The sequence below is a fragment of the Odocoileus virginianus genome, chromosome 19, assembly GCF_023699985.2.
Source record: "Odocoileus virginianus isolate 20LAN1187 ecotype Illinois chromosome 19, Ovbor_1.2, whole genome shotgun sequence".
Taxonomy (NCBI): domain Eukaryota; kingdom Metazoa; phylum Chordata; class Mammalia; order Artiodactyla; family Cervidae; genus Odocoileus; species Odocoileus virginianus.
The window spans coordinates 44,227,701-44,253,081 of NC_069692.1; the positions used below are offsets into that span (position 1 = coordinate 44,227,701).

The window sequence follows — 25,381 nt, forward strand, 5'->3', positions numbered from 1 at the left end:
CAACATTTAATTTTTTTTTTAATTTTTAAATTAAAAAAAAAGAAAGAAAACCCAGGAAGAACTGGGAATTCCCTGGTGGTCCAGTGGTTAGGATTCTGCACTTTCAGTGCTGAGGGCCCAGGTTCAATCCCTGGTCAGGGAACTAAGATTCCCACAAGCTGCCTGGGGAAAAAAAAAAAAAGTGAGTTCCTGCTGGCTGTAAAAAAAAAAAAAAAAGCCAGGGAAGGGGGAGGAGTGTGACCAACCGGGGTCTGTGTTTCTGGGAGTCAGGCATGGTCTACTTCTTGATCCCTACAATGGTTTCCTGGATATTCCCTTCTTTATGTTCTATTGTTTTTCCCTTCTGATCTTTTCAGTGACTGTATCACACAGTTTTAATAAAAGGGCTTCACAAAAGCAAAGCCTGAGAAATTCAAGACTAGCTCGGGGAACTGGGGTTTCAAAAAAAAAAAAAAGCAAAGTCTGCTCAGCTGCTGTGATGCCTAATAAAGCTGCAAAGGCGGCCCAAACCCGCAGGCTGTCAGATGCACCAAGAGCGAGCGTGATGCGAGCTGTGGAGATGAACCCCTGCATGAAGGTTTCACAGAAAAGAAGTCTGTCCTTGGCCGCCCACCCTTCGCAGCCCCAGCCTGGGGCTCGGCGGCTCAGAGAGGCTGGGGGAGGCCCACCTCTCCCCGGGAAGCTGCCTGGCCCGGCTCCGTCACTCCTGATGCCAGGAATCCTGGCGGAAGGCCAGGCTCCACGGTGCCTGAAGAGGAGGCTATCGCGCCGCCGGGAGACAAATCCCTGCGGAGTCTGTGCTTCCCGCGGGGAAAACGCTGCTCTCCTCTCCGGGGCCTGCGGGCAGACCGTGCCCCGGGGCGCCCGGCGTGCGACCGCGGGGATCCCTGCCGGTCATCCTCAGGCTCCGGCCGTGGGGTGTGCTTGCCATCAGACTGGATCATCCAGCTGTTTAGCGGCGTCGCAGACAAAACGAATCAGATGAAGGTCGCTGACCCCAAGTGCACCCGACTGGCCCCAAGCGGCTTTGACTTCATGGCAAAGAGGGGGGCGCCCTGACGCCTGTGTCCTTATCCCTAGGTTAGGGATGTCATCAGGTCGTGAGGGTAGACTGCCCCGTCCTCAGAGAAGCAGAAAAAGTCCTTCTGTTCTTTTTCCCTTCACAGCCAATTTAGAGTCTGCTCCTGCCGTAACAGGAGAAGCAGGGCAGGCTTTGATCTGGGGAGGGCCACCGCGGGCCTCGGACGGCGCCGGCCCGCGCGGAGACACACGCGGCCGAGGCCGGCCGTCTCACTGCACCTTCCGCTGCGGGCCTCTGGCGGCCACCCCTCCCGTCTATGCTGTGACCACCTGTGAACTCCCACTTGCCTTATCTCCTGCGTCCCTGGGCACAGGCTCCGGAGCACACGCCCCGTGCCTGGCACGGCGCCCCTGCAGTCATTGGTCCCTCTAAGTGTTTGCAGAGTGGAAGGGAGAGAATCAGCAGGCGCGAATCTCAAAACCATGCGGTTCCTACAGTAGGCGCCTAGTGCATACTTAGCGTACATTCTCACAGCCAGTCTCTGCGGTCAGTGTTGACATCCCCACGTTCAGACTGACTCGAAACTCTCAGAGCCGCAGTTCCTACACTTTTTGGCACCAGGGACCAGTTTCATAGAAGACAGTTTTTCCACATACAGGGTGGTGGGGGTGGTTTTAGTACGATTCCCATAAGGAGTAGGCAACCTAGTTCATGCATGCGCTGGGCACAGTTGGGTCGGAGCACCTATGAGAATCTAATGCCTCCACTCATCTGCCGGGAGGTGGAGCTCAGGCGGTATGAGAACGTGAACAGCGGATGGAAGTACAGATGAGGGTCTGCGGACGCTCCCACCTGCTGCTCAGCTCCTGCCGTGTGGCCCGGTTCCTGACATGCCAAGGACCGGAACCTGGGTTGGAGACTCCTGTCTTAGAGGACTTGCCCAAGGTCACTCAGCCAGCCAGAGTCCAATCTAGACTGGAGTCTAAGGCTGTTGTTCTGTCAGGCCCTTCCCTTCTGTCTCCATGAATGAGTGGGTGAATGGCGTTGATGTCTATAAGACCCTTGAGTCCCCCACGAGCTACTAACACTGCTTCCCAGCAACTCTCCCCTGAGGCTCAGGGGGCATTTTTCATCGGTGCTGCAAGCAGAACGAACCCAAAGACAGCAGAGAAGTGGCCTTGGCACAATTCTGTGAGCTACTTTCTCTGCCCACATCACTACCAAGGCTAAAGCGAATGCCACTTCACTATTTGTGCTTGCTCTGTCCTTAAGCGTGACCATGCTCACAAGTGTTAAGCCAACTCCTGAACTCACCCAGGTCTGTTCTTTGGGTTGTCTGCCCCATCACCTACCTGCCGATGCCTGCTCATCCATCAAGACCCAGGTCCTGCAGGAAACCTCTCCTGGCTCCCTCAACACAGCCACTCACTGGCTCTTCAACCCGTGAGGACTCAGGGGTCACCAGACAGACTGGAGGCTGCAGTAACTGAGAGTCCCTCCCCGCGAGGAACAGCAGGTCAAAACGGGAGGACAAGAACACAGACCCCGAGGATACAACATGCACATCCCGATGTGGCGTAACGGCGGAGCTATAGTGGTGTCGTATTGTTGTCAGAAAAACATGATCTGACTATGGTCACGCTCAGTAGCTCAGTCGTGTCTGACTCTTTGTGACCCCATGGACTGTGGACAAGCCTTGACCGCAAGATTTTTCAGGCAAGAATATTGGAGTGGGTTGCCATTTCCTCCTCCAGGGGATCTTCCTGACCCAGGGATGAAACTCGGGTCTCCTGAATCTCCTTCATTGGCAGGCTGATTCTTTACCACTTTCATCACCTGGGATGGTTAAGTCTCTAGATCTAATTCCTGCCAATTGACAGGAATGCAGGTAATAAAAAGACATAGTAAAAACACTCCAAGAGTGGAATCAGCCAAAACTGATTGTGGAAACAAAACAATTGAGCTGATTTCATCAACAAATACATAGGGATGGTGCAGGGCGGGAAAGGAAGTGATGGGAAATTAAACTTAAGAACCTCTTTTTAAAAAATGTATTTGTAATTTGCAGTATTGATGGGGGGGGTATTCTTGGATTGCAGGAATTGTTGTCAGAGTGTGATTTTGTGTTTTTATTTTATAGAATCACCTAATGTGATATACCAATTTTTATATAAATGACATTTAGATAATTCTAATAACTGTATATTTGACAACTATTAAAATGTTTTACATTAAAAAAGAAACTTAAGAAACCTATCAATCAAATGCAACCATTGACCTAACTTTAAAAATGAAAGTTATTTCAAAAAGACATTTTTGAGATAACTGGAGAAAAAATAAACACAACCCAGACATCAGATGAGAGTAGAGAATTATTGTTAACTTTGTTGGGTGGGACCAGAGTTTTGCAGCAACATTTTTCCAAAAGTCCTTACCTTTTAGAGATGGATCCTGAGGTATTAGTGAATGAAATGATACAGCATCTCAGATTTGCCTTAAATTTCTCTCTCATGAAAAATAACTGTGGGAAGAGATGAAACCAGAATAGAAAATGTTGATAATCGTTGAAGCAGGGAAGGACTGTTGTTACACTCTTCTTTCTACTTGCATATATGTTTAACATTTTCATACTAAATGGTTAGATTTTTTTGTTTTGGCCGTGCCCTGCAGCTTGTGGGATCTTAGTTCCCTGACCGAGGATCAAACTGGCACCCCTTGCATTGGAAGTTCAGAGTCTTAACCACTGGACCATCCGGGAAGTCCAAGCGCTAGATTTTTTAACGTACAGATGGCATGTTAAGCACACTAACATGTCCACGAAGTACACTTACCGTGGAAAAAGGCTGAGGCCACAGAGGAGCAGAGAGGAAGGGGTTCTAAACTCGCCTGAAGTGGTTGGGGACAGCTAGACTCTCCACCAGGGAACTCCGCCGACACGCACCCTTCTGCTTTCTCATGCGCACATAAGAGATGTCACCAATTTATCTTTGAGACCCCAGGACCCAGTATAGTATAGCACCCAGCAGCTGCGAAATAAAAGTTATTGAATGACTGACTTATAATCCTCCAAAGGCCCCTCTGGTGTTCCCATGGACGCAGCAGTGGCAGCAGACACCGTATGTCGGACTGGACTTGAAGGACACAGAGAGAAAACAGTCTCTACTCCCAAAGGAAAACAAGAAACGGCCTGCAAAAGGGGCTCGGCGCGCTCAGGGCTGAGTGAACGGCATGAGATGCTGAGCAGGGCCCCTCTGCAGGGCTCATGTGAGGATTCGTGCATGGGATGGCTCGCAGAGGCGCAAAGGGGGATCCGGGCGCGCACAAATGAGGACCATCGGAAATGCCGGTGGTGGGAAAATGAAGGAAGGGATAGGAGGATGTGGAGAGACCTACCCCACCATGAGGAAGTGTGTAGACCAGAATGGTGGCATCCCCAAGACGCTTCCCCGGGCCATCAAAGCGCACGAGGATTCTTCCGTCATCACTGCCAGGGGCCTGGTGAAGGGCACGCTGAAAGGATCACATTCACAGATGAAAGGGGGCCTGGTAAAGACTTGGGGTTTTTCCAGTGCAAGGCGTGCAGAGAGGCGGCAGAGAGGATGAAAATGCATCACACGGTCCTTGGGCCAATACACCCTCTCTCCCTACGCTGGCTGCCTGTGGGATCCCCAAAATCCCTTTCCTTCTCTGAATATCTCAAGAAAACCAAATGGAAAGATTCCATCTGAATATCGTTTAGGTTTTCTCTGCATGAGCAAGACATGCCCAGCCAAGACTGAGAAGGGACCCCAAGCCTTTCCTCAGGGCTGGGGGAAGCTACTTCAGGCTGACCACCAGCGTCTTTCTGCTCTCTTTAGAGCCTTCGAGGGAGCAGCTTTCCCAGACTGAGCCTCTTAATGCTTGGATGCAACCTGGAGATGGCCAGGGAAACCTCAGGAATAACTTACCAACCCAGCAGGATACAGGCCCAAAGTAAAATTAAGGTGATTTCTATCAATAGAAAGGCTTCCCTGGTGGCTCAGCTGGTAAAGAATCCGGCTGCAATGCAGGAGACCTGGGTTCAATCCCTGGGTTGGGAAGACCCCCTGGAGAAGGGAAAGCTTACCCACTCCAATATTCTGGCCTGGAGAATTCCATGGACTGTATAGTCCATGGGGTTGCAAAGAGTTAGACATGACTGAGTGACTCTCATATATCAATATAAAAATTTATACGGTCCTGTTTCTTGCACATCTGAGTCTGTGGATTGAGATTTATGACCCCCACCTAAGGAACAGACCCTTTTCAGGTCAGCTTAAATAGGAAAAGGGGTTAATGGAAGAATACATGGAAATCTAGAACTCTCCATTGGGCAGGGCCAGGCTTCAAGAGAGGTTAAAACCAGGTCCAGAAGCCATCAGGAGCAAAAGCATCATCTCCGTGTCTCTGTCTCCCTGCCTCTCTTTCACTGTCCTTTCATCTCTTTGCTCTCTCTTTTTTAATATCACTGGAGCACAGTTGATTCACAATGTTGTGTTATCTTCAGGGATGCAGCAAAGTGATTCAGTAACACATATACATATATCCACTCTCGTTCGGATTCTTTTCTCATGTAGGTTGAATATTCTCACAGAGCATTGAGTAGAGCTCCATGTGCTATACAGTAGGTCCTATTGGCTATCTGTCTTATGCCGGGTTTGCCGAAAAGTTCATTCCATAACATTTAATGGAAAAATCCAAACCAACTTTTTGGCCACTTCAATATACAATAGTGTATATATATTAATCCAAACTCTTCTCTCCTGTCCTCTAAATACCAACTTCCCCTATTCACAACATACAATAGTGTATATATGTTAATCCCAACTCTTCTCTCCTGCTCTCTAAATACTAACTTCCCCTATTCACAACATACAATAGTGTATATATGTTAATCCCAACTCTTCTCTCCTGCTCTCTAAATACTAACTTCCCCTATTCACAACATACAATAGTATATATATGTTAACCCCAGCTCTTCTCTCTTGCTCTCTAAATACTAACTTCCCCTACTCACTTGCATACACATAGGCCAAACATGGCTGCCAAGTCTGATTTTTTTGTTGTTTCCAAAAGCAAACAAACAAGAACAATTTTAGTGACTACAATAATATTGTTTGACATTTTGCAAATCCCTTTAGCGGTTTTGCTTAATAGACGATCACTGAATCCCTATCTCTGCGGCGTTACATGGTTTGGTTGAAGCATACGAGACAATTCAGTCTCACAGAGACATGCAGCTAAAAAAGAGTGGCGTATCTTAACAGGCTTTTCCAATGACTGTGGGTAACCTTTGGTAACTATGCCAAAACTCAGTGAACAGTAGTTTCCTAAAGTTTAGAGGCAGTGTGGTATCCGAAATTATATCAATGAACCTTTCTTATTGTTACATTTCAATCCACTATTCTATCCACTTACCCATGTCATTGTTATTTGGAAAATATGGATTTATTGAGGTCTGCATATCTTCCAAATGTTGACACATTTCATATAAATATGTACTTTTAAACCACATTTGTTAATGTCATCACCGATCCCTCCAGAATACTTTTAAGTTTTGAAAAGCTGTCAAGATCATGGTGGTAGTTACAAGTTTCTTGAGATTTTAGTTTTCATTTGGAAGCTCAAGTTTTATCATTGGCAAAAGAAATGCTGTTGGTTATTTTCCTTGAAGCGACAGGAACACTTCATTCATTTTTCAAGAAAATGTCTGCCAAATACGCAGGGCTGAGAAACCACAGTTTGTTCTCTCAAGTAAGAAGTTTTCCTTTAAAAAAAATTTTTTTTTTAATGTGCTTGGTTCACAGCTCAAACAATTACATGTGTGGTTTTCCTCTAGACGGCTGCCTACTTCAGGATGCAGTAAAAGTGCTATATCACACAGAATATTAAAAAGAAGTGTACTTCAGAGTCAAAAGTTAATGAAATTAGTAAATTTTTTTTTTTACCATTTCATCAAGAACACTCTTGAGTGAAACTGGTTTTTGCTTTTCTTTTTTTCTTCTTTTACGTGAGTGCCCAATGTTAAAATATATAATGACTACATTTGAGTGCCACTGACCTGGTTCATGCTAAGATGCTAACTTTTTTGTTTTTTATACCATCAGTGAAAAAAAGAAAGCATAATTTTAAAAAGCAAATAACCTCTTAGCATCATTATGAAAGTCATTTTGACTTTATAGACCCCGTGAAGGGGCCTCAGGGACCCCCAGGGATCCAGAGACCACATTTTGAGAGCTAACATCTAAACCATTCAAATTCAAACAATTAATAAACTCCCTGGGTCCCAATTTCCTATTCCAGGGAGAGGAAATCTGAGTGAGGTGCCTGCTGCTAGCCCTCAGTGTAGCCAGCCATGCGCTCATGGGGTCAGTTGTCTGCTTAGCAATGATCACGGGACCAGAGAGTCTGAGAAGAGAGACACAAGGCTGGCAGAGCTGAGCTTCAGAAAGGGGTGAGGATAAGGGCCCCATGAACTGGAAAAACAAAGAGACGGAATGGTGAGGGAATTCAGCAGGAGTATATCTTGGAACTTGACCAGATAGCTTTTAACAACTGAAGTATATACGAAGGTTTACAGATTCCGAAGTGGTTTCACACACATTACCTCATTTAATCCCTCCAACAGCTTCGTGAGATGAACCTGAGAACAGCCTCTTACAAGTGAGGAAACAGTAGCTGAGAGACGTCAAGGAACTTGCATGGTCTTCTGACAAAGAAGTGACAGAACTTAAGGTCTTCAGACTTGAAGGGAAGGGCTCACTCACCCAGGGCCAGCTGCCTGCCGTGTAGTCATTCCCTAGGTGACCAGCAAGATGTGCTCAAGCCTGTGGCGAAGGACTTGGATGGGGATCCTGCACCTGGGGAGAGGGCGGGTGAAAGAGAATTTCCAGCTCCCTGCCTAGAGCCGGAGAGTCAGGCATCCTTAACTTTCTTGAACTCGGGACAATCGAGGGCTGCAAGGACACTGTGGACCGACTTCCCACCCATATGGGCTACCTCCCCCATGTATATATGGGTCAACTCCCCCATCCATATGGGCTACCTCCCCCATATGGGCTGACTCCTCCATATATATATATAGGCTGCCTCCCCCATCCATATGTGCTGACTCCCCATATGGAGTGCTACTGGCCACTCCTTCAGCTCTTATGGGAACGAGCCTGCCTTCCACATAGGGCTCACTGACAGTCAAGTACTTCCTCCTGTGGGAAAAGAAACTGCTTTCGAAAAACAAAATGTGAAAGGATGTATTACTTACTAACTGTCTGATGTGAATTCTTGTATTCAGACCAGGAATTAAAATATACAGTTTGCTACATTATAAACACTTTTTTTTTCCCTACAGTCAACCAGCTGGTGGACCTTCTCCATGAGAAAGAGCCTTCAGGTCTAAACAGAGAGCCATCCGCTTAGGGAATCTGGCTTTGATCCTTTCTCTGACACGAGCCAGTTTCCTCTAACCCCTCTCATCCAGTATCAGTTTTTAGGATATTATTCCAAAGGGGCTGAGCCCAGAGGAAATGAAGATTAAAGTGATAAATAAGACCAATAGCATGCTTTTTAAATACACAGGCTAAGCGTGGCTTTTCATGAGAAGGTCCAGGCTGAGGTTTAAAGCAAAGCCAGTGAGACCTCACTGTGGAGGACAGCAGGCTGTTATCAACACCCTCAGGACAAGGTGCCCGGTCCGCTGGTCACTCGTGCTCAACCCCTGGTCCTGGAAGATCCACTGGAGAAGGAAATGGCACCCACTCCAACATGCTTGCCTGGAGAAGCCCAGCTCTCGTTAAATTTCTGTTGACAACCCGACACCACTGATGACCCCATTGCGTTCGACTCCTTTTTGCTTTTATTTGAACTGTATCAGTTTTGTTCTCTTTTTTCATTCCTTCTCACGTTCTAATGATTTAAAAAAATAACAATTTTGAAAGGCAACTCATTCCAACTTAGTTTGAGCAAGTTGCGAGGATGAAAATTTAGAAAGAGGAGGAAAGAATCTCAAAACCCAAAGACTTCTGCTTTATTAAGAAGATTTTTAAAAATCTGCTCATCTAGTTCCCTTCCTTGTTAAACAGAGGATGTCCTCTCCATGACAAATTGATGTCCCTTTTTTAGGGGAGAAAGAATAAATAATCTAATAATGACAGTTTAGTTCCCATTTGACATTCACTAACCATGAGTCTGTTGCATTTGAGGTTTCCCACAACAGATTAGCAAGATGGCACCAAAGCTGGGACAAATTACCATGCAAATTACCATCACAAATTAAATTCTATTACTTTGTGAAAATAAATCTAACTAAGTTCTGACCCAGAGAGTTAAAGTGCCAGGGACAGGAAGGATGGAGGAGAGGGGAAGTAGAGAGTGGTTGTGAGTGTGACCACACCATTACATTTCAATATTTTAGAAAAGCTACAGAGTATTTGGGATGTCTGGAGGAATTTTGTGTCTTGCCTCTAGGCTTTCAACAAAGCATTACTTCAGCAGAATAGAGCCTTGAAGTTCAGGATAAGGATTAACAAAAGGATGGGTCTTCTTGGGCCAGCTTTAGCTGAAATATGAAGAAATGCACAAAAGAACAAAGGTTTCGGGGATGGGGAGTGCAATATTTGCTGTGGTTCTGTAGAGCAAGGGTCCCCAACCTCCAGGACCTAATGCATGATAATCTGAGATGGAGATGTAATAATAACAGAAATACAATAAACACAATTCCCTTGAATCATTCTGAAACCTTCCCCTACCCCCCCACCCACCTGGCCCACCCCTCCACCCTCCCACCCACCTGGCCCACCCCCTCACCACCCCCACACCCTGCCAACCATGGGAAAAATCATCTTTCACAAAACCAGTCCCTGGTGCTGAAAGTGCTGGGACCACTGCTGTGGAGGATCTGATATTGCATTTCCTGGCTTCCCCATTGCCACAAAAATGACCTCCACCACAGCTCCCAGGAGTGATTCACCGCTCCCCACTAGACCTCTCCCCACTGATCAGAAGCTTGTTAAACAAGTCATACAGAAGCCTGCAGGTAGCCCATCAAACCAGCCATGAGGAGTGATGCCTCCCACCTCCGCCTCCCCTCCCGTTGATTCACTCCCTGAGTGATCCTGGGGGCCTGGCTCAGCTATTACAGTACTTTACTGAACAAAGCTGTATAAAAGGAAAAAGGAGCCCAGGCAGGAGTGCTAGTTTTTAAAAACCAATTTTTGCAGCCTTGTTTCTACCCATCTTTCATCCCTCTTACATCTCTCCTCCCTCTTTATTCTTTCCGAGCGCCTGCTGGGTTTGCTCAAGGTATATGAACTGCTGTGAGGTTTCTGCACCTTTTCTATCTTTGGAAGCCTCCAGTTAAGCATTTCCCAATGCCCTGATGCTTCACCGCCTGCCCATGCCTGTGTTATCCTCCCAGCTGCCTGGGAACAACCCTGTTTTGCAAGTTACCACATGTGAACGAGCTGGAGTTTTGCTAGGATGTTTTGAAATGATGAAACTGATCTGTCCCCCAAGGAGACTGACTCAGCAAAGATCATTACAAAGACTCCACATCTTATGATCGTGGGAAAGAGAAATTAGAGTTGGGATTAATTTGGAAGATTCCAGTTTTCAGTATTGCACAAGTGGTGCTGAGATATTTTGAAGAAGTCATGAGAAAATAGGATATCTTCCTTAAATTTAAATGTGCATACTGTATAATATACTTATTAAGTCTGAACAGACATGAAAGCTTAGCACTTAATCACTCACCTTCAAAGTAGACTACAAACTTGATATAATTAATCTGAACCCACACCCCAATAGAGAAATCAGTATTACCAATCCACATACATTTTCAAATGGAAAAATTTAGCCACCGTAAGTTTTCAAAACTTGTCCAAAGAAAATCAGCATGAATTAGCAGGTGTGACTTGAACAGAAACAGCACCAGACAAAGGATAATGGAGAGGGGAAAACAAAAATGCGTGAGATACATGCAGAAAAAAGTCATTTTGAAATCTAATAACTATTCCCTCTGGAAGGGAATATAAGACCAGCTTTTAAACAACTATAAGACCAAGTTTTCTTCATAGAATATTCTACTTTGAAATTGATAATATACAAATGAACCAAATTGGGCCAGTGTTTTCAAAAAGACAAAGTTTCCTTCTTGAAAATTGTATCAGTCTTTGCAATAAAAATATATATTTATTATTGCAAGAGGAATATGCTACAGTAATTAATGATGGTTATGAAAGATGTTAATTTTATATGAAAATTAATAAGAACTTTTCAATAGTTAAATATGGAGGGAAATGGACAGTTAATACAACTATACGAGTGCATTTGTGGACAGTTGCAGGAAGAATAGACTTTTATTGAGTCAATAAATGTAAATTCTTATGAAAATAATAATGTAGTCAAAATAGAGAGATTAGATTGTACCCTAATTTTAATGCTTTTGCTGTTATTTGTATACTAGTACAAAACAAAACGGGCTTCCCTGGTGGCTCAGCAAAAAGAATCCACCTGCCAATGCAGGAGATGCGGGTTCGAGCCCTGGGTTGGGAAGATTCCCTGGAGAAGGAGATGGCAACCCCCTCCAGCTTTCTTGCCGGGGAAATCCCATGGCAGAGGAGCCTGGTGGACGATAGTCCTGCGGTCACGAAAGAGTCGGACAGGGCTCAGCGACTGAACAACCACAAGACATTAGATACAACAAGCCTTAAGAACTCAAAAAAATGTTCTTGAGAATAACCTGTAATACTAGCCCATATTGCCTGAGATTTTCTTTCCTTCTTCATCCAAAACACTGTCTTTTTCTCCTTGTTCTCCTTACAGTACTGTACTAGAATAGTTATTAGAGACATTATAAGCCCATGCTAAGAGAGGAACTAAGAATCAGATGAAAGTGAGTTCAGAAGCTGGTTCTGGGACTTTCCTGGCAGTTCAGTGGCTAAGGCTTTGCCTTCCAATGCAGGGGATTCTAGTTCAATCCCTGGCTGGGGAGCTAAGATCCCACATGCCTTGTGGCCAAAAAAAAAAAAACAACCAGCAAAACCCATAAAACAGAAGTAATATTGTAACAGATTCAATAAAGGCTTTTAAGAAATGGTCTGCATCAAAACAAAAAAAAAAATCTTAAAAAACTGGTTCCACTGCCATGCTGAAGACGGGAAAATTCCTAATTTTCTAAAATTGCTTCTTCATCTGTAAAATGGGATGATAAAAGTACCTACCTCTTAGGATTACAGCAACATAAACTCATAAAGTGTTTAATATGCTGTATGTTCTCAATAAACATATGGCATGTATGTGCTCAGTAAATGGTAATAATTAACGTAATTCTCTTTGAAAGCAAAAAATCCCAGCTTCTCAAAAAAAAAAAAAAAAAAAAATCAGTGTCAGCAGCCAAAACATAAACTGAGGGATCTGAAGGGTCAGCCTCCAACAGCTTATTTCCCTCTCCCACGTATGGAGCTAACTGAGGTGTAGACACAGAGGTCAGATGGAGAAGTCGACGGTGGGAGATCAGATCAAGGGCGGATGGAGGTCGGAACATGCACTGAACGACTGACGCGGGTGGGGAAGAGTCAGACTTGGCCTTGGTGTGTGCTCGCAGGAAGTTTGTACGGTTTACCTCCAACAGAGCACAGCTAGACCCCCAGGGGCCTTCCCTCAAGGATAAACCTTAAGACAAGACAGAGGCAGGAGAGGCAGGAAATTCTCTAAAAGAGAAAGGAAGGAGCTGTACAGAACACACTCAGTTTTTCCTCTCTGGGATGGGGAAAGCCAGGGGTGTAACTAGCTGGTTACTCCGCAAGGAAAAATCAACAATTGAGAAAATGTTCTTATTGTACCCTATTCCCAACAGGAAGATTTCTTTGTTTTGTTTTGTTTTGTTAATTTATTTATTTAGCTGTGCTGAGTCTTAGTTGCAGCCTGTGGGATCTAGTCCCCTGACCAGGGATCGAACTCAGAACCCCTGCCTTGGGGAGCTCAGAATCTAGCCACTGGACACCAGAGAAGTCCCAGAAAATCTTTTCTTATTGAGGTTGCCCTCCAAAAACCCTTCAGTTGCCCTCTTTCTCCAAGCAAGCCTTCCTCCATACAGTTCTCCCTTGGTTGCCTCTTCTCCTCCATAGTATAGTTCTCTGAGTTTACTCCCCAGTTTCAGCGCTGCACTCCCAAACTCTGCCCCCTGCATTCTGTACCAGCCCAGGAATCACACAAAGAGGCTCCGGTTCAAAGCCTTTCATTTGCATAGTTCTTTGTACACAATCCTTCCTCGTCACAGAAAAACTCAATTTAGAAGAACATAATGACAGTAAGAGTGTATCAAAAAGAAACTGAGAAAAAACGCTGTACTCAGTCATTCCGTCTTTACTGAGCACCCAGCATGTACGTATGGGAACACGGTGGCAAATTAGACCAGATGCCAGCTGCCTCCCACGGAGCTTCCACCTGCGGTGGGAGAGACAGGGCACGCTGCCAAGAGCGGTCCATCCCTGCACGCGTGGAGGAAAACACTCAAGATCGCAGTTCTCGCCTGGGCTCTGCCACTCAACGACTATGTGGCAAGATTTCCACCAAATGAAAGGGAGTGGGAGTTCCCTGGCAGTCCAGTGCTTAGGACTCTGCAGAAACTGCAGGGAGCCCCGGGTTCGGTCCTCGGTCTGAAAACGGAAATCTCCCATGCCACACAGCGCAGCTGAAAACAAAATGAGGCGATAGTCTTAGAAACACAAGATAGTGGCTGAAGTTCTCAAAGATTTCCTTCACCCTTGGGTCTTCCCAAGGTGATGCTCTCCTGGATGGCAGTGGAATCAAGTGCAGACCTATCTCATTTGGCGGCTGTCCTGGGCAGACACTGATGAGAAACTTAAAAGCATCTACAAGTCAGATATTGCTTCCTTTTATTCTTTTTATTGAAGTGTATTTGATTGACAATGTTATATTCATTTCAGGTGTACAGCCTAGCAATTCAGTATTTTGTAGATTATCTCACATTATAGGTTTTTACAAGATAATGGCTATAATTCTCTGAGCTATACAGTACATCTTTATTGCTTATCTATTTTCTACATAGTAGTTTTTATCTTTTAATCTGGGCATTGTGCCCAGTGATGATGGATAAATGCCTTTTGTAGTCTATTTCTTGCCAAGCAGTTGCAAGCTCAGATGCTTTTGGGATCAAACCAACGTGTAAAGTAACAAATGTGTAAAGCAGTCATAGGAAATGAAACTCAAAACACAGAACACCGTCGAGATTCAGACTCAAACTGTTTGAAAATTGTCTCTTATCTTAATCCTTGTTTAGAGGGAGAGAAAAGTACTTTTTAAACTTAAAAGTAAGATCACGCTCTGAAAGTGACCCCAGTAAGAGTCAATACATAATGGATGAGATTAGCTACCAGTAGAAAACTGATCTAAGGCTATGGCTGAGGAGTCACTACCTCTAGTGTCAGTCAAATTATCTAGAGTGAATCTCCTTCCTATAGCGCTGAAGGAAGGTAAAAAAAAATAGGAAATGTAAAAGATGGCTTGTCTTTCCCACAGCCATTCCTTTCCCTGATTTACCATTGTCAGAACCTACCTCCCATTATAGGCTGTGAAAATGCCTTTCACAGATTCTCTTGCTGCTAGAGAAGGGGATAGTGTTCCAGCCAAGAAGACATGAGGCGAAAACTGCTGAAGGTCATCAGGGAAAAGTTTTCTCTGTTATAATCATCACCTTCACCACCATCATCAACAATAACACTCTCAGAAGAAAGCCTATCACTTCCCTGGACCAAGAGACTAAGGAAAAAGCTGTAAATTCTTCAAAGTGAGTGCACAAAAGTATAATTTGAATTTCAAAAGAGTTGCTATTACAAATCTATGTTTACTCTTGGAGGATGCTTTACAGATCAAAGGGCTGTATCTATCTCTCCAGACACTTTCCAATCAAACTCTGTATTAAATAAGAAACCATGTTTGGAAAAACTGAAAATTCTGAGAGAAAACTGTCACATTCAGAAAAGAGTTGACAGTGAATAGTTTGCTCTGGGACATCAAAGTTTGCCCAGAAACACCTAGAACAATTTTTATGGCAATGTTCCAGCATGATTAGATATCCAGCTTAATAGCAAATAGGGTATATTTGGCAACTGCAGTTGGGGATCGCTGTCAAGGAAAGTATTAGGGTGCAGTAAGTAGAATAACTACATAGAGTAAAACTGTAGCCGCTTCTTCAGCTTTCTCCAGATAAAAAGGAATGTGGTGGTCCAGTGATCAAGACTCTGCGCTTCCAGTGCAAGGGGACATGGGTTTGCGTCCTGATCTGGAGAAACTTTTAAGAATATCTCCTGTCGCTGAAAGGCAGAACTGCTAGGGATTCAAGTCCAGGGCCTCACGCCTAGTGGTAGGAGGGCAGAGGTAAGACTTCTTGTGTTTTTATCTTCAAGGGATGTCCTGGAATGCCTAGATCACTGGATCTCTAAAAACTTCACCAATATGCGAGCCCCTGAGTCTTCTGGGGACTTTTCTCTGAGACGCGTGATTCTGCTAAGGTACCTTCTACTTCCTGCTCACGAGATCCATTCAGCAAGTGCCACATGGCGATCTGATGACCGTTCGCCTGATTGAAGTCCATGTGACAGACAGCAGGAGCATCTACTTAGTCCTGGGGCAAGAGCACGAATGCTGACTGCCGCCCTTACATGACGGTGAACTGCTTTTGATCTCCGCTTTGAGCGGAGATGGAGAAGTCAGAGTTCGCAGGATCCACACCCCTTCATGGTCCAGTTCCCTTAAGATTTACCCTTCACACATCCACCTAATGCTCAGACGTACTCCTCAGCTCCAGCAGTTCCTCCAATGCGTAAGCTGTTTTTTCCTGAAGCGGAAACTGCACTTTCTGTTTGGGCTCTTCTGACACCGACCCTCATTTCTGCCTCTGCAGTGCTAGATTTTGGTGAGAAGAGTCACCTGCCTCAGGTAAACTAATTACAGAGTCTCCAAGTAAGCGAAGTCTCCTCTCTTTAGCAAAGAGAATAAGGATTTTTTCACCAACCTGGAAGTTTAAGACAGTTTGAAAGATTCCATATTCTCAGAATTGTTCTCCTAATATCCCTGTCTTAGATCCCAGAGTTAGACTTGTTTCTCATCAGGATCCTGACATTGACATAGGAGACTTGTCAAACCACACGTTCCGTCTCCTTTGTAATTCTGCCCCCCTCACAAACCTTGGCTCTAATTTTCAGCAGAATATGCCCACAACCACAAGAGATAAAAGTCTCCTTAAATTGTGCCGTGGAGGCCTTCTGCCTTCAGTCAACAGCTGGCTGACCCAGACCTGAGTTATTCTTATCTCAAGGCTGCCATAGCAATTAATCAACGCTCCACAGTCTTTATAATTCTCATTGCCCTCGTGACGTTCAAGTGCAAAACCACTAATAACTTAATGCTTTCCTTACCACTGGGACGTCATCCTAACTCACCATGAATGAGTCTTAGTAACTGTGATGCTATTACACACCAGAACTAATCACCATCCAACCACCAACAGCAACAGAGTTCTTATCGCCATCCGACTGGCAAATGAGCCCCTCTAAAATCCCACGAAGGCTTGCTTTCTGGTGTCATTTCTGACACCAACTATCTCACCCCAGGTTGCCCTGAGAGCTGAACCCCAAACAAGGTCAGTGTACAAGGAGTTATTTGGGAAATGACCCTAATGAGCTGGACTGAGGAACAAGAGGAGTGAGAGGAACAAGACTCCTGAAAGGCGTCTCAGACCGGCTGCCAAGTACAGAAGGAAGCAGTTGTTCACAGGCTCCCAACCCCCAGGCATCAAGGATGACGCCATGGATACTAACTCCCCTGAACTTCCTGTTTTCCCATTCGTGAATGTCCAGAGATTCTGTGGGCATCGGAGAAGCTCTAGGGCAGGAATCAGAGGTTGAAATAAGGTGGTATCAGAATAAAACTGCATGCAGTTAGTCTAAACCTACAGGGAACTAGTTATCACAGCAGTGACCAGAGTAAGCGGTGGAACCAGAAAGATGTACAGTTCACACAAGAAGTGTTCAAAAACTGTTATATTAGAGAAACAAAAACATATCGACTCAAACCAAAAATACATATGTGCAGAAGAATGCTGAATCCTGGAATTTGGCATCTTTCTGCCTCAAATAAGCAGTTCTGACCCCCGATTAAATACAGCTAATTGAACACTTGCATTTTACTCCTCCTGCCAAAATCTCACCAAATGAAAGCAAAAGAATAGAAAAGGTCCCAAATGATAAAGCCTTGAATATTTCTTGTAAACCTGGACTCCCTAACAAAAACAATTTTGTCCTTGATTTTTACTATGTGTATGTCTAAAGATAAGTCATGACCTTATCTTGAGATATAAGGAGCAAAGATAACGAGCGAGAAAGCGAGCTCAGACAAAAAGAAACCACCAGGAACGCTGGAAGTTATAATACAAGTGGGTAAGTAGTCACTGATTTGCTGTTGTTCAGTCTCTAAGCCAGGTCTGACTCTCTGAGATCCCATGGACTGTAGCCTGCCAGGCTCTTCTGTCCATGGGACTTCCCAGGCAAGGATACTGTTGCCTTTGCCTTCTCCAGGGGATCTTCCTGATCCAGGGATCAAACCACATCTCCTGCATTGTAGGTGGACAATCTGGGAAGCCCAGTCATTGGTTTAGCAGAGTGGAAAAAAACTGAAATCTAAGCTTTCAAGTGGGCAGGAAGGAGTTCATGATAAACTTCCACGATAGCCTTAGAAATTGAAGATACCAAGAAACATCAAAAGCAAGCAGAGATGGAGCAGAGAACATAATCATCTTGTAAATCGGTGTAAGAAAGATTTAGAATGCCTAATCATCATTTCCCTCCTCCCCATGCAGTCAAAAATCACTCTTTCCCTGTCCAGACAAAAGACTGTTTCTTACTTTCTGGAGAGGTAGAACCAGACAGACTCCAAGGGTAGAAACTGATTGAGCATCCAATGTGTTTAAACATTGAGGAGAAATTTTCATTACTGTCAGCAACTTTTTGGATGAATTACTGATAGGTCCTGTCAAGAGAGGACCTGGAGACAGAAGCATTTAGTAAGGGTAAGTAAACTTCACCTGCAAAGACAGCAGGCAAGGCAGACCCATAAGGACTAGCTCACAAAATTTAAAACACAAGTTTTTAAAGGGGAAAAAAAAAAAATCACAGAGTTGTCAAGCTACCAAGTTTATATTAATCTGTTCATGATGGAAAAAATGATTTTCTCACATCATTATCTCCTTTATAAAGGTCATGACTCATCTTTAGGCATCCACATAGTAAACATCAAAGACAAAACTGCTTTTCTAGGGAGTCCAGGTTTACAAGAAATATTCAAGATTTTATTATTTGAGGGACCAGAACCAGACAGACCCTGTTATTTTAGGATTGTCTCTAGATGAAAAGTTCTTAGTCTTATTGGAATCAAGGCAAAAATATCATTTTTTAAGTCAATAGTACTTTGCAAACAAGCAGAAACAAACACAAGGGAGGCCGTTACTAACTTCAGGGAAAAGAAACAATCATAAGTGCTAGCTTTTCTCTGCTCTCTCTCCATCTTGGGTTTCACAGCTGACTGTAGACTGCATGGGTCTACAAGCTTGGGTCCTTGGTGTGAAGTGCCCTTTCTCCTTGGACAATCAAGTACCACCATCTGACCTCAACCATTCCGGAATACCATCATCTCCATTGATGTTATTTGTCTTCTGGCTTCTAGTTGTGTTCAGCTAGTGAGGGGTCTCCAACTGCTATAGTATCTACATCAAGAATTCAGAGGGCAGAAGAGGTTGAAATATTGACTCCACCCTTATCCTACCCTCATTTCCAGGCTGTGGCATTTGGGCAGCAGCTATTTCCCCTGAACTACGAAACAGAGGAGACCAAGATCTCATAACCACTCTATACCTGTGGCTCTTTATGGAGCCCATACATGTAGTGGTAAGAAAGCTAAATCCTCATTTAATTTTATTTCAATTTTTTTGGCCACACCACATGGCATGTGGGATTCTAGTTCCCTGACCAGGGATCAAACCTGCACCCCCTGCATTGAAAGCAGGAGTCTTAACCACTGGGCTGCCAAGAAAGTCCCTAAATCCTTATTTTCATAGTAGGAAGTCTATAGATAAGCTCTAAAGCTGAAAAAAGTAATAACAGTATTATTCAGAAATACATAAATACCAGAAAATTGCTAGCTTTTTTATGCATTTTTGAAGGTTTTTGAAAGTTTTTATTTTTTTTAGAAAAGAGGATTAGGAGATGCAGAGAGATGGAATTCAGTAATACTTTTAAAATTATGTGCATGTGTTTTGTTTTTTTTTTTAATAAAAATTGAGTTTGAAACAAGGTCTTCCTAAACACCTCCCCCTGAAACAAGGTCAATGCTGAATTCCCCTTCTTGACCCATAGAAGAAGGGGAAATGCCCAGGTATACCCCACGGTCTGTTCAGACTTAGAAGCAGGGCTCCACTGCCAATGGCCCCGTTCAGGATCGTAGCCCACGGCCTTGGCAGCTGTGTTCAGCCAGCTGAATGCTTTAACTTAGTGTGGAATTCCAGTTGCCTCCAAATGTTTGTTCATCTTTGAGAGACCCCAGTATATATGAAACTAAATCCACAAGGCAATCTTTTTCCTCAAACATTAGGACTTTGTTACAAGAAGATATTAAACTACCACATCTGAACTTAATTTAGAGTGATCATCCCAACATTTTGAGAAAGGTAAATATTAATTTAACTTGATCTGGTAAGTTATTGAAGAAAAATTAACCTACAAACATAAAGCCACTGTAAATTCTTTAAAGGCGTGGGTCTGAAGCTGTCCTCTGGAGATTCAGCCAAAAACTTGAATCTCAAATGAAGTCTTACCTTACTTTGAACATAGGTCCAAGTGTTCACATATGTCCTTGCTCAGTCATGCCTGACTCTTTCGTGACCCCATGGACTGCAGCCGGCCAGGCTCCTTTCTCCGTGGGATTTTCCAGGCAAGAACACTGGAGTGTGTTGCCGTCTGCTCCCCGAGGGGATCTTCCCCACTCAGGGATCGAACCTGCATCTCCTGTGTGTCTTGCATTGGCAGATGGATTCTTCACCCCTGAGCCACCTAGGGATCCTCCCCAAATGCTAACACATTCAGAGAAAAGCGCATGTCAGGAAATTCTCTTGATGATCCTCAGAAAAGCTCCATGTTGGAGACTATCACACTCTTGCAGGGATACAAGGATAGGAAGGGACACGGACAGGGAGAGGATAAGCAAAAAAACTCTTGCACATCCGCTCTCCGGAAACATACTCACTTACTTTTCTTACCTAAATTCCATAGAGACACTGTTTGCTCCACCACTGGAATAGATTGCTGTCTCTTGAGCCGAGCACCAGATGAAGCTGCTAACATGCATTTTGGATTTTCAAAGATGATAGAATCTTCAGCAATACAATCACGTTCAGTTTGGTGAGATTTTCACTCCATGTGAAGCCCTCAGGAATTGATCAGGGCTAGGGAATGGCTTATTCTCACATGTCAGCTCGCGTTCAGGAGGGCCATACACTCACTGAGTGGAATGGTGGGTGAACCCTCACACAGTGATCAAAACATGTCCCTCCTTCTCTTTTTGCAGAGTTTGTAATTTGCACAACTGAATGCACACATAACACAAAATACAGGCAATAGGGAATTAGAAGAGGAGTAATCCAAATAGATACAGTGAGAAAAAATCTTCACAGTACAAGAGTCCAGATGTTCAGGGATAGAATTTTCTTTGTCTGTGGCTGAAATTAAATTTAGCTCTCAAGATCCCACCTCTTCAGACAGCAGAATACTTAGCTGTGCCAATTCTAAAGACTTGAGTCATTTTCACCTCATAATGTAGTCTCTTAAGATTCTCTTCCTTTCCCTTTTCCTTCTTCTCTTCTTCCCAGAATAATCGATGTTCCAGGGGAATTCCGTATCAGTCTGGCATCACAGGAAGGACACTGGTCCACGTGTCGTCTCTGGCCTTCCCGAGGTGTGACTTATTTTCACCAGGTCTTGAGCATCAGCCTCCTGTGATCACGGCCACAGCCGAGCTGGAGTAATCTGTCCCGTTTGCCGCTGTGGTGCTCCAGGACAACCTGGGAACGCGGTGGTCTCTCTCACAGCAGCTGCCAATTGCCTTGCGATTCTTTGCCACGTCTCTCATCCCATCCGTTTGCTCCTTGGCTGGACTGTTTTCCTGTGACTTCTTCTCTGGGTCCCCTTGTTATGCATCATGGAGACTCTGATGGACACATCCACCCTCGTTTATGAATCTCTTTCAGGGTCCCAGGAAGACAAGAAAAATTCTCATCAGATCTGTCCCAGCCCCATGGACTGAGGGATACAGATAGGGAGAGGATAAACAGACCAACTTCACATCCTCTCCCCCTAAACATACTGCACTTCCTTTTCTTCACTGTTGTGACCCACACATCAGCCCAGGGCACATTTCCCAGAGCTCCAGATGGATTGAGGAATCCCTCTGAGATTTCCATCCACATCCAACCAGAATTTTCATTTCCAGAGAAAAGGTGTAAAGGCAAGACTCCATTCTAACATCTCAGCTCTAGCATCCTCTCTCAATGTTCTGAGCCCCCCACCTAGTCCAGAAAGGGGTCTTATATACTCTCTGTCTGGCCTGTGATGTCATGATGCTTCCTGTTCCCTGTGTTAATGACATGCCCTAAATAAAAACAGGCTTTTCTTCCCCCAAACTGCGAATCTTGCAAACCAAAAGCTCTTCAGTTCTCAAGCTATCATCTGCTATAGACTTTTCATTATATTTGAAGAGTTACAGAGATTTCATCAAGTATTCCTTCTGCTCCTTTTTCTTGCCTCCCTTTCCAGGGTTTCCATTATAAATATGTATACTCGATGATGTCCCCCAGGGCTCTGAGGCTCTGATCATTTTCCTTCATTCTTTTTTTCTTTCTCTTCCTCAAACTGGATAATCTCAATTGAAGTATCTCCAAGTTTGCTGATTCTTTTTCTTCTACCTGCTCAAATTTGCCATTGAGTCCCTCTAGTGAATTTTTCATTTCAGTTATTATACTTTTAAAATCCAGAACTTCCGGATATTTTCTACTTGGTGAAATGTCATTCTCCTATTTTTCTTTAGTTCTTTAGATTTGATTCTCAACAGTTCTCTGAATATATTTAAAGTCTCAAGTAAATCCAATGTCTGAGCTTTTTCAGGGATAATTTCTATTGATTTTTCCCCTATCTATGGGTAGTACTTTCTTTTTTCTTTGAAAGTCTATAATTTTTGCTGAAAACTAGACGTTTAAAATAATATATTGTGGTAGCTCTGGAAACCAAAGGCTGTCCCCTGCTCAGGGTTTCCTGTTGTTTATTTACCAACTTTCCTGAAAAAAATGTCTAAAGTCTATATTATTTTCATGCTTGGCCGGTGAAGTCTTTGCTTAGTTAGCTCCGTGGCCAGCTAATGACTGGACCTCTGAAAACTTAAGTGACTGGAGCTAAGAAGCGTTCCCAGCTTTGCTAAAGGTCTCTGTGTCTGTCGGGGCATGTCAGGAAGCTGACAATTTTGCCCCAGCCTTCCCTTTCTGTAGAGCCTCACGTCAGTCAGTGCTGAGAGCCTGAGACTGTCTCAGGTCTCACCTGAACGTGTCCACAGGTCCGGGCATGCACAGAGCCCTGCTCATACACACGGCCCTCCAAATTCCCCGGACTGGGTCAGAGTTCCCCAGAGCCCCTGCCGCCATCTCACTCCTCAGCTTCTCCTTTAAAGCTTTGCAGTTATCCTCTGCCTCAGGCAGCCACAAAGTTAAACAATTGCTCTGAATTTTTCAACAAACATCTCGTTCCAGGGGAAAGGACTCTTTGCACAGGCAATGAACAAGTTCCAAGTTAAAGTTGAATAAAGACAGCCTTGAAATGAGCCTTCCATTATACAGGAGCCATTATAATATAACACAGAAAGTACTATGAAGGAACCGTTATACAGGTCAGATAACGCCAGTCCTCTGGGAACGCGGCTTTAAAGGCGCTGCGACCCCGTTCTGCCTTCTCCAGTGGCTGCCACACTGCCGCGCTTCCCGACTGTGGGTCCTTTGATTTCTGGCTACCATGGAGATGAACAGTGGAGTATGTTAAGATGCCACAAAGCTTGCTATTCTTATTGAGAGTCAGCTGTTTTCTTTAATAAATGCTCCCTGGAGGGCTGTGAGACTTTGATTAATTTCTAGAGTTCTCCCAAAAATTGATTCTATCTTTTGCTAGCTTTCTTGCTGCTTTCATGTAATTTTTTCAGGTCCTGGCTCTGCCCTTTTTGTTTATGTCATCCTATTACATATTTTTTAAGTATTTTAAAATGTAAAGCTAAGCATGACTATTTTGCTTTCCACTGTGACAATGATAATATTTACAGGTATTATCTCAGTTAATCCTCAAAATGATCTTTTTAGATGGGTACTACTATTATCCCAGTCCACAAACAAAGAAAATATAGTATACAGTGTTTAAATAATTTGCCTAAAATCAATAAGAACTAAGTGGTAGAAACTGGATTTAAACTCATGTTATTTGGCTCTAGAATCAAGGGCCATGAGGCATTGTGAAAAAAACTAAGAATTACTAGAATTAACAATATGTCATTTAGTATTTTATAAATACTAACGCATGACATAGACTTTTCTTTATTGAACTCCAGATTACTGTAAGAGCAAGAAGCATTCATACCAGATATTTCTTGTGAAGTAATTTTAATATTTTTGATAAAGGCAAACTATTAAATATATAACCGAAGAGTCTTTGATATTCAGGTTTATTAGAATTTTCATATAAGAAATCTAAAAAATAAAAAACAAAATCCTTTATCAGACATAATTTTGTTCTTGTTGTTCAAGAAGATATTGCCACTATACTTTTGAGATCCAGTCCTCCATCCTGATGCTAACATCTTTTCTGAGGTATTGGTTTAGTTTCAGTTCAGTCCAGTCGCTCAGTCATGTCCAACTCTTTGTGACCCCATGGACTGCAGCATGCCAGGCCTCCCTGTCCATCACCAACTCCCAGAGTTTACTCAAGCTCATGTCCATCGAGTCAGTGATGCCATCCAACCATCTCATCCTCTGTCATCCCCTTCTCCTCCCACCTTCAATCTTTCCGAGCATCATGTCTTTTCAAATGAGTCAGTTCTTCCCATCAGGTGGCCAAAGTATTGGCATTTCAGCTTCAGCACCAATCCTTCCAATGAATATTCAGGACTGATTTCCTTTAGGATGGACTGGTTGGATCTCCTTGCTGTCCAAAGGACTCTCAAGAGTCTTCTCCAGGACCAGAGTTCAAAAGCATCAATTCTTTGGTGCTCAAGAAGACTATCTTTGTTTAACTTTAACTTGGATCCTGCTCACTGCCTTGGTTTAGCTTGTTAAATTTCAATTCAACAAAAATTTGAGAGTGTTTACTTCGTGCCAATTGCTGGGCATACAAGGTGGATAAAGCAGCTTCTGTCATTAAGAGTTTCACAGAAGAGTGGAAAAGTCATGGAATAATGACAGGTATTATAAAAGGGGAAGCACAGATATTATGGGATAATATGACGAGAGACTAGAAAAGGCATTGAGGACAGGACATTTAAAATGAGACCTGCAGGACAGGGTGCAGTGATGGGAAGTCTTGGCAGAGGAAACAGACATGTGAGGGCTGGAGGTCGAGAAAGAATGTGGTTTATTCAAGAACTGAGGACTTATCATGGCCAGAAAACAGAAACTATGCAGAGAGGCCGTCATGGAAATAAAAGGACTTGGCTGAAAGATCTTGTTTGTCCAAAAGCATTTGTTTAGATGAGTTAAAAGTCCCCCAAAGAGAAACATGCTATCTTCATACATAAATATTCTTTTAGCACATCATTAAGAAGTTGCCCAATGGCAGCATATGTGATAGGATTCTACTCTCTTGTTGATAGTTTTAAGTGAAGAATTGCCTGTGTTTTGCAACAGAGCTAAAATCTACCAGGAGAGAGGGACAAAAGATTCATGAGCAAATTGGTAAAAGCAAGCCAAAATATAAAACTTAAAAGAGATACAGAGGGAACGAAAACAAATCTCACCTGAAGACAACAATACCACTGAAGTTATTCCAAAGTCTTCTCTAATTCAGACTGTCTTCTCTGCTTAGGTATTTTACAAAACATCAATTCCTATCTCCATGACAGCTTTTTGAAGTATTACATTTCCTTCTTTCATACGAGGAAACCAAGGTTCAGAACCATATATGACTTCACTCACTTAGGGAGTTCTTATTGAGTGCCTACTACAGGCTGGCTTGTCAGCGAACCTCGGCTAATGGG

The 25,381-nt window shown here is 43.7% G+C and overlaps 1 long non-coding RNA gene and 1 other non-coding gene across 2 annotated transcripts; one reads left to right on the top strand and one right to left on the bottom strand.

The window, feature by feature from the left end:
* Positions 1-25,381, bottom strand: LOC110128378 (uncharacterized). Its single transcript, XR_002311148.2, has 5 exons — positions 25,142-25,381; positions 7,647-7,899; positions 4,415-4,531; positions 2,374-3,542; positions 1-162 (listed from the first exon to the last, which is right to left on the bottom strand). It is a non-coding gene; the product is annotated as an uncharacterized lncRNA (long non-coding RNA).
* Positions 70-142, top strand: TRNAE-UUC (transfer RNA glutamic acid (anticodon UUC)). Its single transcript has one exon. It is a non-coding gene; the product is annotated as a tRNA-Glu (tRNA).